General features: G+C 31.0%; 1 long non-coding RNA gene across 2 annotated transcripts; it reads right to left on the minus strand.

Moving 5' to 3' along the window:
* Positions 1-6,593: 6,593 nt before the first annotated feature.
* On the minus strand, positions 6,594-10,973 carry LOC123556628 (uncharacterized). Of its 2 annotated transcripts, XR_008366802.1 has the most exons (6): positions 10,812-10,973; positions 10,251-10,350; positions 9,648-9,746; positions 9,217-9,301; positions 7,902-8,607; positions 6,594-7,865 (listed from the first exon to the last, which is right to left on the minus strand). It is a non-coding gene; the product is annotated as an uncharacterized LOC123556628 (long non-coding RNA). The 2 variants fall into 2 exon arrangements; XR_008366800.1 differs by having other exon boundaries at positions 6,594-8,607.
* Positions 10,974-13,549: the final 2,576 nt, after the last annotated feature.

A 13,549-nucleotide genomic window follows, 5' to 3' on the forward strand; every position in this document is an offset into this window, starting at 1 on the left:
TTAAATACTTTATGACTTTTTTCCCTTTTTTAAAAACTTTTTTACCACATTATCGATTAAAGAAAAACTGGTAGCCTAATGGAAACTTTTTGAAAGGAAAAACGTTAATTTCTGGCAACAATGCAAAAAAAAACTTTCATTTCTAAAATGAAAGAGATACACCATGGGTTGTGACAGTTTGGGTGAAGCTCTAAGGGTTTTTTCTATTAGGTAATTTTATCAATTTGGCAGAAAAACGTTACAGACAAAAATTTTCTATCCGAGGGAAAGAACGCCCAACTCTTACTGATTTATTCTTAACGTTTGAACGGAATTTCATGCTTATTTGCCCACGAGACCAAAATTTTAAAAATTTTTTTGAGCTTCTTAATGGAATTTCGAGGAATATGATGTATTTTTAATATGGACAATCTATATTTTTCAGAAAGGGTTTAAAACACTTACCAAAAATAGTTCAGTTAAAAAGGGCTAAACTTCAGTTTAAAGAACGTCATTTTTTAAATTTGAATTTAAAAATTTACGATAATAATCTAGAAAGGAAAGTATATGACATAAGAGACGATTTTATTTATCCCGTACGTTGATTGAGATGACTCTTGAGCAATATCATACGGTGTCTTTATTTCACATCTTATTCGTTTTTCAAGAGCTTGCTTAAAGTTAGAAGAGGATTTTAATGATAAAATTTTTTCATATGATCAACACTTATTAAAACAGGGTTCCAAAACCAAAAGCACGGCAAGTTTTTAGTAAATTTTACTACAATCTCCAAATTTTAAAAAGAAATTTAAATTAATCAAAAACACTTTTAAAACTTGGTCTCACACACCCAAAATACATGTGATGTTGTTATAACTTTTGGGAAAATAAGACATTTCCCTTATTTTAAAAAGTTTTGTAAAATGAAAAAAAAAAGTTTATAAAAAAGAGGAAAGATCGAAAAGGGTGGAGATAGTGTATTTTGTTTACTGACCCTAACATTTAATTGCTACCCTTTCCTATTGATGGTGCGGACAAAACAAATGAAGACTCCATGTGCTTTTCTCAAAAACATCATCAAAAGGCGGAGGGGGTTAGAATTTTGAATTGCACCCTTCTTATGTACCAAAAAAGTTAGGCTTTTTGGTGCTCTGACTTCAGACAATTTGTTATGAAATTTTGTGTGATTAAACTTTAGTTTTAGTTTAAATTTTTATTTTTCTTAATATGACGTTTTCTTTCACTATTGAAAAGGCATTTACGGGGGAAAAAATTTATTTACACGGTTTCTAATAGCTGAAATGGGTAAGTGCGAGGTTGGCATCCCCAAAACGTTTTTTTCCCCATTTTCCCTTTGGGGTATTTTTTCGCCCTTTAAGGCGGTGCCTTTTTTTTAAACTTTTTTTTTTGGTCGTTTTGTATTGTATGTTGCGTATGTTGTTGTCGTTTCTTTTTATTCTCCTCACTCCGCCTATCGCCTCATGATTTCCCTTTGCATTTGTGTTCCTTGTTTTGGCATCCCTTTCCCCTTTTACTGTTAGTAAGTCATTGTGCCTACCTTAATTTTGGGTGCCGGAATCTTAGGGCGTTGCCCGATTGTTTTTTTTTTTCCTGCTTATGGGTGTGGCTTGTACTTTGTGTGCGATGTTGTCTTGTTTGTTGTAACTTTCCTTTTCCTCTTTCTCCTCACTGCTTCATTCACCCTTGCATTTGCGCCCCTGCTTGGATCCCCTCCCCTTTTACTAGCCCTTAATTTCGGCCCCTAATCGTAAAGCGGTGTCCGATTTTTTTTTTTTTCCGCTTAGTGTGTGCGTTTGTGCTTGTGGCCGTGTGTCTTTGACGGTGTCCTGCAGTGTTGTTACTTACTTGTCTGTTTATCTATACAAGTTCGTAATGTGTGTATTTGTGTTTGTCTTTTGTACATTGGTGTATGTGCTGCTGTGGTTTACGTCGTAGGGTAACCTTGATACAGGAACATCGCATTCCCTTTTGCATATTCATCCTCATCCACTTTCCACTACACCCCCCCTCTATTTTCAAACCCTTACTTTCCCCCTTTTTTTTATATTTTTTTATGAAGTTTTTAAAATGCCTATTTTGATTTTTTTAAAAAGTCCAAATGTTTTTTAAAATTTCAGATTTTTTTTTTGTTGGGGGTGAGAGAAGGTTGGGTTTTACGGCGAACGACACAAAATGGGCATTATCGCCGAGAAGAAGCCATATTGCGAACGCCAAAGTAATTATAAAAAATTTATTGTAAAAATGTAAAACGAACTAAAAAAATCCATGCAAAAATATAAAGCAACCTAAATCAGTTTTTTTTAAAAGTTATCCGTATGGTTAAAAAAACAGTGCGAACATAATAAAATTGCAAAAGATGTAATTAAATATTGAAATATTAATTTTTGATAAATTCCCATTACTTAAAAAACGATAAAATATTTTGACTGAAAAAGTTTTTAAAAAAACCTTCATTGTTGAACGTCATAATATGATGCGTTGTGTAGCAAAGTCTACACAGTCGTTAAAATATTTTTAATAGTTGGGGAGTTTTACATGGTACCATTACGGTTGTCTTTTTTTCAAGGATAACAAAGAGTCAAAAGGTATGACCTATTGACGCGAGAAAGTACAAAATTCCCGCGAACAGATCTGTTCCCCCTTGTGCCATTCCCCAGAGTAGGTTTTTTTTCATGAAGTTTATTGAATGAGCATTGTATTTGTTTAATTGGCCTAAATCGGATGTGCTAAATTTCAAATTAATTGTGATAATAAAGGGATTTCTTTGCGCAATAACACCTCGTTTTTCCCTGAATACCCAAAAAGACTGAAATCCCAAAAAAATATGTGCTTTTTTTAAAAGAAAATTCAGCCCCCGAAAGATTTGACTGAAAACAGAAAGCGAGTTGGACTGACTATTAGGGGTTTTTTCAACTTTTTAAAGGCCGTTTTTTAAAACAAAAGAACTGTGGGGCATGAAGGTCCAGGGGGGTATCTGGAATTGAATTTTTTTAATACCACCCAATTCAAATCAGTTTTCTTTCCCAAAAATTTTAAACAAACCCCAAAAGGGTTTTATTTGGGGTTTTTTTTTTCCAAAATCGGTTTTTTGGTTTTAAAAATAATTTTTTGACCAGGATGGCTTTGTTGGCATATTTTCAAGAAGTTTTTTTCGGCGTGGGTAAAGAGATGGTTCGTTTGCTTCAGCATATAAGCTTTTAACGGGGGATGTTCGGGAAAGCACCAAAACAAACAAAGACCTTTAATGGATGGGACAAAAATTTTAAAAAAAGATTTTCTTGCTAACCATAAACAATCAACCGTAAAAAATTACATAGGTCTTATAAAATCCTATTAAGTCTTAATAATACCTTGCGATCTGCCCCAAATCATATTTGAAATTTCCTTTTTAAAAATTCAAAGACTTTAGACATTTTACTTTCCCGTATTTTATATGGGCACAAAGGGAAACTTTTTTTTCAAAAATAAAAACCAAGACATTTTGCTTCGTCAACAACGGTATTTTTGTACCATTTTGAAAAAAACCCTGGTCACAAAGATGTTTTTGTAATTGACAAAACGGACACACTGGGGCGATTGGGAAAAATTTAAACCCCTTTTCCTGGGCCCCAATTTTTAACTTTATACAAAAACTGTTGTAATTGGCGTTTAATCGTACGCTATTTTTTTTAACGATAAATATCAAAAAATGTCAACAATAATGAACAGCTGTCCCTGGGAACAAAAATTTTTACATTTTTGGGTTGTGGCTTTCTTTTCCCTCATGCTTGGGCTTGTTGGGAGTGCTCTGGCTTCCCAAAATTACCTTTACCCATTTTTTTATGATATCTTGTGACTATATTTTTATTTACAGTTAATTTTGTGTTCACAATGTACAGAAAACGTGTTAGTTTTAAAAAATCGTTTTTTTTCTTTTTGAATATTTTGGCAGAAAAATACATAATTGACATTTTAGCTGTGTGAAATCCAAAGAAAATATTAAAATACACTTCGTGTATTAAAATTTTTCAAAATTTATCAATTTTCAAAACGGAAAAAAAAAAATTTAAAACTGTAAACAAATTTCAATTGAATAAGGATTTCCGTTATTTCAAAACTTTAGTTTTAAATTTAACTATAATCTTAATTCAGCCCTGTATAAAATTATTGAAAAAAAATATGGGTTATTTTACAAAATCTGTCCTTTTAACCACGCCTTTTAAAATCTGGTATGTATGCTCAATTTTTGGGTTTAATTTTATACAATAGCTTTAATTTATAACCGGTCATTTCGTTTCTTTTCAAATTTTATTTTAAAATGCAACGTGTGTATGAATTTAAAGCCCTGCCGGAAATTTGTTTGTAAAGTGAACGGAGAATTTTCCGTAAAAAGGGGGGGGTTTTTTTTGTTTTATTTTTCCTTTTATTTTGTTTTAAAAAACGACGCTCTTTTTGGTACTGAGTGTGATTTAGATATGAGCACTAAATCAAAAGAATAAAATATTATGTCGAATATGGCGCGATTTATTCTAAAAAAAAAAAAAAATTTAAATTTGGGGACGACAAAAAAAATAAGATGATATTCCACATTTTTGTTGTAGCGACAATCGTCTTTACAATGATAAAAAAATACAACTATTGCAATTACTTCAAAATCCTTTAAAATCAAAACGAATAAAAACCATGAAAATCGTTTAATCATTATATTTTAATGTGTAAAACAGGTGCGATCATAACACGGATTACCAAAATGGTTCCCTATTTTATTTTTCACATTTTTCTGTGTTTGTCAGACGAGATGGAAAAACTGAAAATTTTAAACCTTAAGAAAACGTTTATTAATCTTAATAGTTTATTTAATTTTTACAAAGAATACTTTAAAAACTATCTTTAAAAAAACAAAATTATTTGCTTACTTTGGGAAATCTTTTTCAGGAAGATTTTGTTCCCCAACAAATAAAAATATATACAAAGTTAAAATCATATATGGAATTTTCATATAAACTAAATAAAATATGTAAAAAGATGTATGTTGTACACTGATGAGCCCATAGGTAAAATAGTTTTTATTTTTGTTATTAAATCTTTTGGGAAAGGCATTGAAAAAGGAAAAAATGGAAACTTTACAGGGGCACTCACACGACAAAAACGAAAATGTTCGGCTCGGTTTTTTTCCCGTTTATGGACGGTGTGGAAATGCATCTACCGTCCACGCCCCCTAGCCCCGGTTGACAGAACTCAACATTATACATGCAAAAGTACAAAAAACAAAGAACATCCCCGATGTATTCAAACGGGGGTGAAGCATTTTTTTTATTTATTTTTTTAGACTTTTTGGGCCCATCCTTTTCTTGGCAATATAGTAAAATAAAAAAAGAACCCGGAATGGGAACAAAAAACATAAAACTATAAAAAGACATCCAAGCTCGTTAGATTTTCTTAAATTTTTTAAAAAACAGTCCCCACACTAATTTCGCCCCTAAAATGGGTATCAGTGTGTCTAAATAAATAACCAATAAAAATAGCGGAAGTAATTCAATATTCTGACTTGACGTCAAGATTTACAAAATTATATCTAATTGATTTTGGCAGCAAACTACAAAAGAATTGTTGAAGGGGTATTTTATTAACATACAATTTTGGATGGGGAATGGGTCCCAGAAATGGTTTCTGGACCTCTAGTCACTGCCTTATCAAAAACATCTTAGACGTGTGGAATGCAGTAAGATACTGTGTCATTTTACCCGTCAGATATCTATTTGCAAGACAAATCGTTGTCTTACTCGAGGTGTTGTTGTGTGTGTATGTGTGCGAGGGTGGGGTGGAGTTAGGGGTAGGGTGAGGGGTCGTGGCCTCGACTGACCCATTGTGACAATGTTCTTACACATTGGAAGTGATTGTTCCATGAATTTTTCAAAAATAAAATAATTGTTCAGTTTCTGAAATAAAATATTTTTTACTGGTACAATTTTTGTGGAATATATATTTATTTGAAGGAAATTCACAAATTGTAAGTTCAAAATATAAAAATCATATACTTTTTAATAATTATACTCATTGGAAGTGATTGTTCCATGAATATTTCAAAAATAAAATAACTGTTCAATTTCTGAAATAAAATATTTTTACTGGTATAATTTTGGTGGAATATATATTTATTTGAAGGAAATTCCCAAATTGTAAGTTCAAAATATAAAAATCATATATTTTTCAAATAATTATACTCGCAATATTTATATCATTTTAATTATCAATTTGTATTATATGCCACCGTGTTTATAAATCGTTTTCATGCACGATTACGTAGGCATTGTACCTAATTTAAAGAATATTTAAAAAATGAAATAAAAAAGTAAATATTGTCATATATGATGCCATTGCATGATACAACAACTTTTATTTTCAATGTTCTGTCATCAGTAATGGAATAATGTTCAAAAGATGATCAACAACAAATAGTCCTACCTGTGTAAAGGGAAGGTAACTGTGTAACTAAATACTGGTTACTTAAGACAGTACTAGTTATCTCCCTTATCAATTTGCATATAAAGTGTCAGAATTGACCCTAAATTGACCTATGGTCTGTTTCATGTAGCAATCAAAGAAAACACTGATGTTCTTAAATATTTATTTAATTCTGTTTATATGAAATATAATGATTTATATAATGTTTTATGAAAATAGTACAAGTATGTTAATAAAGTGATAAGTATGTGGTATTGCACTTTGTTGACAGTAAAAAATATGAATTATATAAAAATGGAAATTTTCATGAGAAAAAGAACATATAGGTACAATTCATTAAAAACATAAGATCATAAAAAATAAGCCAACCAATTTCTAGGAAAAAACAACTTCATAGTAACAGAGAAAATCAAAAAGTACTGGAAAAGAGGTCAAATGTTGCCTTGTAGTACTACTTCTTAATGTTTGAATAATGCCAGTTCAAATCAAAATACAACATTATTGGAAACTTTTATGAGTTTTTTTATAAGTTTTATGAAGGCTGCTAAAGACCAGTAGCCTGTAATATGATATAAAATTTGAAATACAAAACGTTTGACTAGTACAGTGGTGACATCACTTTTAAAGTAACCATGCCACTATCAAAGTTGACAGGGAACTTAAGGAAATTAACCTGCAAAGTTTCGTGAAGACTAATTAATAATATCTTGTCCAGACAAACAAATCAGGACAGGCACAGGCACACCATTTGGACAACTAAGTCTTCATTTCCGTAAACTCGCACAACAAAAAGTAATGACAATATAAAATACTGAAAACATACTCATGACAAGTACAAAGGGGCCAACATTTCTGAGTCATAGAACTTTCTGATCTTATGATGCTTAATGAGGTAACATGTTACACAAAATATTGCTATGGTAAGAAAAGGGCAATAATTATGAAAAAAGCCAAATGCAGTTATGTAACTAGTGCATTTAATGTCAGATTATTACAGTTTGCAATTGTAAGAAGTTTAATACATTTTTCATTAACAAAGTGGAAGGTGTTTTAGGTATTTTTATGACAAAACATGTCTCCCACCTATGTATACCTTTATGCTATGGCGGCTATTTTGTGCAGCAAAATGGAAAGTGTCGCTGATATGCAAAAATATACTTGGTACTGATCACTCCTGTGAAGTTTCATCAAAATCTGTTAAGTAGTTTTGACCTGTGAAAGCCGACAAGATTTTTCTACTTTTAGCTCTGGCTGCAATTTAGTGCATCGAAACGAAACGTGCAATCGATATGCACAACACTATGCTTGGTACTGATCATTCCTATGAAGTTTTATCAAAATCTGGCCAGCAACTTGTCCTCTTAAAGCCAGACAGGCTTAATGCGGATAGACGAGAAGGCATAAACAATACCTCTCCCCACCTTTAGATGAGACATTATTCCGAGATAAAACCTTACATACAACACTTTACAAAATCAGGATGCTAAAAAATGGATGTGCAATACCTCTACCTATCCTTCAGTGAAACGAAAAGGACAAAACACAAGTAATATGGAGGAGTTATGGGTCATGACATGTACGATAAACAAATGTTCTAAGACTGAAGAAAATGCATTGAATAGTTCAAAAATTTACATTAGCATTTTAGTTCAATATAAACTTTGTCACACTAAAATGATATTGCAATTATAATGACCAATCGCTTTTTAGATTAATGAAGGAGAAAATCAATTTATGCCAACTTTAAACTTACAACTTTAAAAACGAAAATTATCAAACGTTTTACTGTGGTATTGCATGAAATTAAATTTTGTCACCATACAAATAATTAATGATTTTAATAATACTGATAACTATGATCTTAAGTTTGATTTGTGGACATACTGTGCTATAAACTGAGACAAAACAGTACTGATACACTACAAGACACAGTATTTTGAAAATTATAACAGTGTAATGTTTACATATTCTCAAAGTTTCTGAATCACATTTACATGCACAGTTGGACAGGACTTGTTGCTCTCTACATATGCGTCCTACAATAACAGCAAATATGTAACAAAATTGATTCAGAAGGCTCCTCTATACTAAACTGTGCAAGCTGCAGACACTGATCTTGAACAATAGCTGAACGGTGACACTGAAGATTTCACAGGTATATATCTGAAGAAAGAAATGCATAATGTAGTAACTCTGTATTCGAGGTGTCTGCAGCTCTTTAATATTCAAAATATGTATATTTCTGAATAACAGGTAGAATAAAAGTGTTACTGGATTAATAAAACTTCAACATATCTTATGCATAAGACCCATTTTAGTAGAATATATCAAGAGGCCAATAGTGACCCTAAGTCACTCACTTGACCTTACTATTTTGACCTAAAATATATGTATGACACACTATGTATTTTAGAATATTATGATGGCAGGCTATATTTTATTCTATATCTTAAATACTTTGAAAATAACACACCTTATACTTGACATTTCATAAGTTATATCTTACATTCACCTTTTAAGCTTATAACAATAGAATTGTGTTTACCTTTTTAATTAATTTCAGGAGGAAAATGTAAGATATTTGGAAAGTTACATTCATAAGTCTGTAATTATTTGGTACTGTATAATTTCTTTTTGTAAGTGTAAAGTTTATATATCATACTTGACCCTTGGTCTCATGTGAAACAAACTTTACACAAGCCTCTTGAAGTGATATATGCCAAATCAATAACTGAATTACATTGTAACTCTTTGAATATTGTAAACAATTACCTGAAGGTACAAATATCTGTGTTTAATTAAGTCATACAGATCAACATTGGCATTCTCATCATATGAATCCACAGAACATTTTACACTGAAATAATGAAAAAACTTTCTACAAATTTTGTACTTCCATTACTGAAATTTACAGACTTTACATTAAATTAGGACTCTAATCCATTGAAAACATCAAGAGACAGAAAAGCTTTGAAACATGGTTAGTGGCCGACAATAGTAGTTCTTTTATCTCTGTATCATATGAAAGGCTAAGAGTTAAGGAGTCAGAATAGATATCTTTACCTAAGTGAAAATTTCTTGATTCAAAATGGTTGGCTGTACCATCCTTCATGAAACTTCATAAAATCATTTTAATTACATTTACAATGTGTATCTGTTAAATGTTTATGGGAATGTAATTTTAATAACTGGCATTATATTACCTTTGACATGTTAAACTTGTTAAAGAGTATCATTTGTACATCACTGTACCATCAGACCATCTTTCACTTCTGTCAACCTGACTAGACATGCTGGACACCCTGAAATATATAAATGATAAAATCTGTGAAAAGACTCATCATGCAAAAACCATAACACCGTCTTTATAAAATCACCTTAACCTAAAAAAAATATCATTATTTCAAATTATTATTGTCCATAAAAGTATAATGTATCCCATCCATAATCATTACACGACTCCTTATGTAATTTACCAGTTCATAGTTTGGAATGGCTTCCAGTCTAAATCCAGAAGTTGGAAGAAAAACAAATTATGAAAGTTTATTTATGGTGTCATTTAAAAGAATGACCTGCCTGTTAATTGTCAACTGTTTGCTCTTTTTAATATTGATAGGCAATTGCATTTTATCAAATGCTGTCTAATATATATATCAACTGTCAATAGTTTACAAGTGTTAATTAGATGTCACTGAATTGTGTACTTGTTTCAACATCATAAAGAGAGATAAAACTACATGTAAATTGTAAAACATTGTATGAGATACCCTTCCATCCTGTATGAATTGCCTTTAAAAAGAAATTACATAGAAGTATTATCCCACAGTTTTGACTGTCCCTGCTCTATCTAACTTTTCAAGCTTCTGCAGCCACTTTAATGTGTCATCTGTTCACTTGTACTTCTGTCTGAAATGAGGTAATTATAATATTTCAATAACTTATAATTATAAATATATTATGTTATTCCTTTCCTACAATTTGCAACAGTTTCTTTTGAAAATTCATTTTATCTCAATTACATTCTGTTCTGACTACAGCTAAAATACATAGAACAGACTATAAGCTATTATAAGGTCAAAGGTCACCCTAAAAGGAAAAATCGGTAAACTTAGGCCCAGTTAATCACAGATGATTTAAATAACCTGTCATTTCACACAATAATTTGCTATAGGGTTATGTATCTACAAACAAAAAACAAGAAAAAACAAATTAATAGAAAGAACATTTTTGGGCAATTTAAAAAGCGACAATGAAAGTGAAAGTAGAAAGTCAATATTTTCTTATCGACTTTTCTTTCATAATTTCCGTTTAAAGCGTAACAGTTTACTTTCATACTGTATTGAATAATCCATAAACATTATACTTACCGTTTAAATGCATGAAAAATCCTCATGGTACCCGTAAACTTATAATTTGTTGATAACCTCTCAGTTTTCGGCCGATTTCACGTGAAAATACGAAACCGGTGTTGACATAAATGTTCTACTTCCGGCGGTATTCGATTGCGTAAATCGGCTCTAGTACTATGTCTAGATTACGGAAGATTATGTGAAACAGATAATAGATAACGCATTGAAAATGACATTTTTGTATATCTTAAATATATGGGGGTCAATATGCATTTCCGTACGTAGTAGACGAATTTGTTAACACTTAAATATTATATTTAGTATTTCAAAATTATGAAAGTTTATTTATTATTGAGAGTTTATATATATCATTTTTTACATGTTTATATTGAAGTTATGTATACTATTTAAAAAACTGTCAGTTTTTTACAGAACCGATTCCCATAATACGTTAGATTTTATGAGATTATATTTATTGCCGAATAAATTTCAACTATGTAAAATGAATTTCAGAACGGTTTATTTATGTTTTAGTTAAAGTGCGCATTACTTTGTTGTAAACTTTTATCCGACCTGCTCAGGTTTCATATGGAGCCAAGATCTTTTGCTGCTCAAGTGAAGTTTGATGTAATTCAATTGATAAGTGCTACTTTGCAAATAAACTTAAAATTATCTATTTTTGCAATATCGCGTACATATAACTTGGACAATAATTAACAAATTGACTGGTTTGGGAAAGGACTAGGCTTAAGTGATCACTTGTGCGAAATGTTTTTAAAATCCTTTCGAGGGTGTAAAATTCATAGCCCTGACATGAAATAATGTAGATATTAACAATGACCTCATAATGAGCTTGACTTTATGCCAGACACCGGGTTATGAGTTCTGCATGTCTTTAAAGTATGGTGATCAAGTGTGTCAAGAAAGTTCAGAATCACTCCATGAGTGCTGGTTTGCTTGCCCACACATGAAAAACTGATAAAAAACTGAGGAAAATGATAATGACCTTCACTGACTTTGATCGTTAGGCCAGGAACCTGGGTGTTATAAATAAACGCAGTTTTCTCAGTTTTAAATCGTACCAATTTTTATTCGAAAAGATATCATCCAGCATATAATTCAATATTTATTGAAAAAATTATGCTACAACGTAACTGAAATACTCTTTTTTATTTATATAACATAACAATTTACAATTTGTATATATTATGCAATATATAACCGGATCATAATATTCGACAAAGAAATAATATAGAATTGGATGTTTTCTTTTTTATATATATATTTTCTAACCTCAGCAATCATCATCTCCCGAGAGCGTCATCCTCTTAACATCAGCATATTTATTTCCCCCATTAGAATTCAACGTTATTTCACCTCTAAGGAACGACACCTTAACAACAAACAACATATGAATAAAGCAAGAACTGAAAAAAGTTTACCTTATTCGAAACTACTTTACAGTGTTACATGTCATCAACACGTGTTGACACAAGTATTTACGTAAAAGAGACATGAAAATGGTAGATTAGGGTTTCTGGTACAATTTCAATTTTGCAATTTGAGAGCATACTAGAATTGTATCGTATTAATAATGAAATACATTCAATCTCCACAGAAAACATAACATAAAAATAAGATCCAAACAACGTCTGTAACAAGAGGATGGCATACATCGGAGTAAGAGAATATAATTGTTGATTGCTAATATATTTTTCATTGAGCAATATTGAAGATAATAATGGTTATGTTTCCACTCACTTAGATTGTACAGCCAATGACAAAACAAGTCGTCTCAAACATGGCGGAAGAAAGATGCAAACAGTGTCAGTAATTTAAGGTAAAATATTGTTTTTACTTTTTAAAGTTTTAATAGTTTATATTTTATCAAGGAGATGTGTTAAGACTTGTAATGGTTGAACGGGGCGGGGTGGAGGAGGAGATGGTATCCAAACATTAAGTTTATCATGATATTTTTTTTCATATAACTGCATGACATTCAAAACCAAATACTTTGAAAACAGTTGTCCGTACTACATTTTTTAAATACTTGTTACTTCTTCTGATCACATTTATATGTCACCAAAATATTGAAGAAATTATATATAAGGAACAAGAAAAATCAGTCAAAGAATAATAGTCGCACATGTTCAGCTTATATGGAAGTTACATATATTTACAATTAAGTAAAGTATCTCAGAAATAAGCACACGGACCTATTCATTTCATTTTCGCCACATTATAGGTCATGTGTTTATTTACAACTGTGAGAAGATAAATCAGAATCTACATTGTAGAAAAATTTCTATTCACGAAAATATTATGAAAGTTATGGTTTTCCTAAAGACTCCTATTATGAAAAATTGCGTGAGATCCAATTTTTTTCAAATCAGTCTAGCAAAAATATCAAGCACACGACCTATCCTTTTCGTTTGCTGAATGTTCCAGGTATATTCTGAAGTGAAATTGGAGTTTAATAAAATTCTACATTGTAGATGCCACTAAAGATTCCTGGGCGGTACCTCATTGCACTCCTTTATTTGTATATTTTCTCTCGATATGTTTGATACTGTCTATTTATTTATTGATTTGTATTTTATGGCAACGCGATGCATTCAGGAAATATATCGCCGAATTATCAATGTACATACACACGCCTTATGATTTCAGTGTTAGTAGTTGCATTCCTTGAACATGTCTATATCCGATTTATATATGTATTTCTTGTTTTATTTTTCAGGTATTGAAATAATTTG

Source organism: Mercenaria mercenaria, chromosome 1 (genome assembly GCF_021730395.1).
Source record: "Mercenaria mercenaria strain notata chromosome 1, MADL_Memer_1, whole genome shotgun sequence".
Lineage (NCBI taxonomy): Eukaryota > Metazoa > Mollusca > Bivalvia > Venerida > Veneridae > Mercenaria > Mercenaria mercenaria.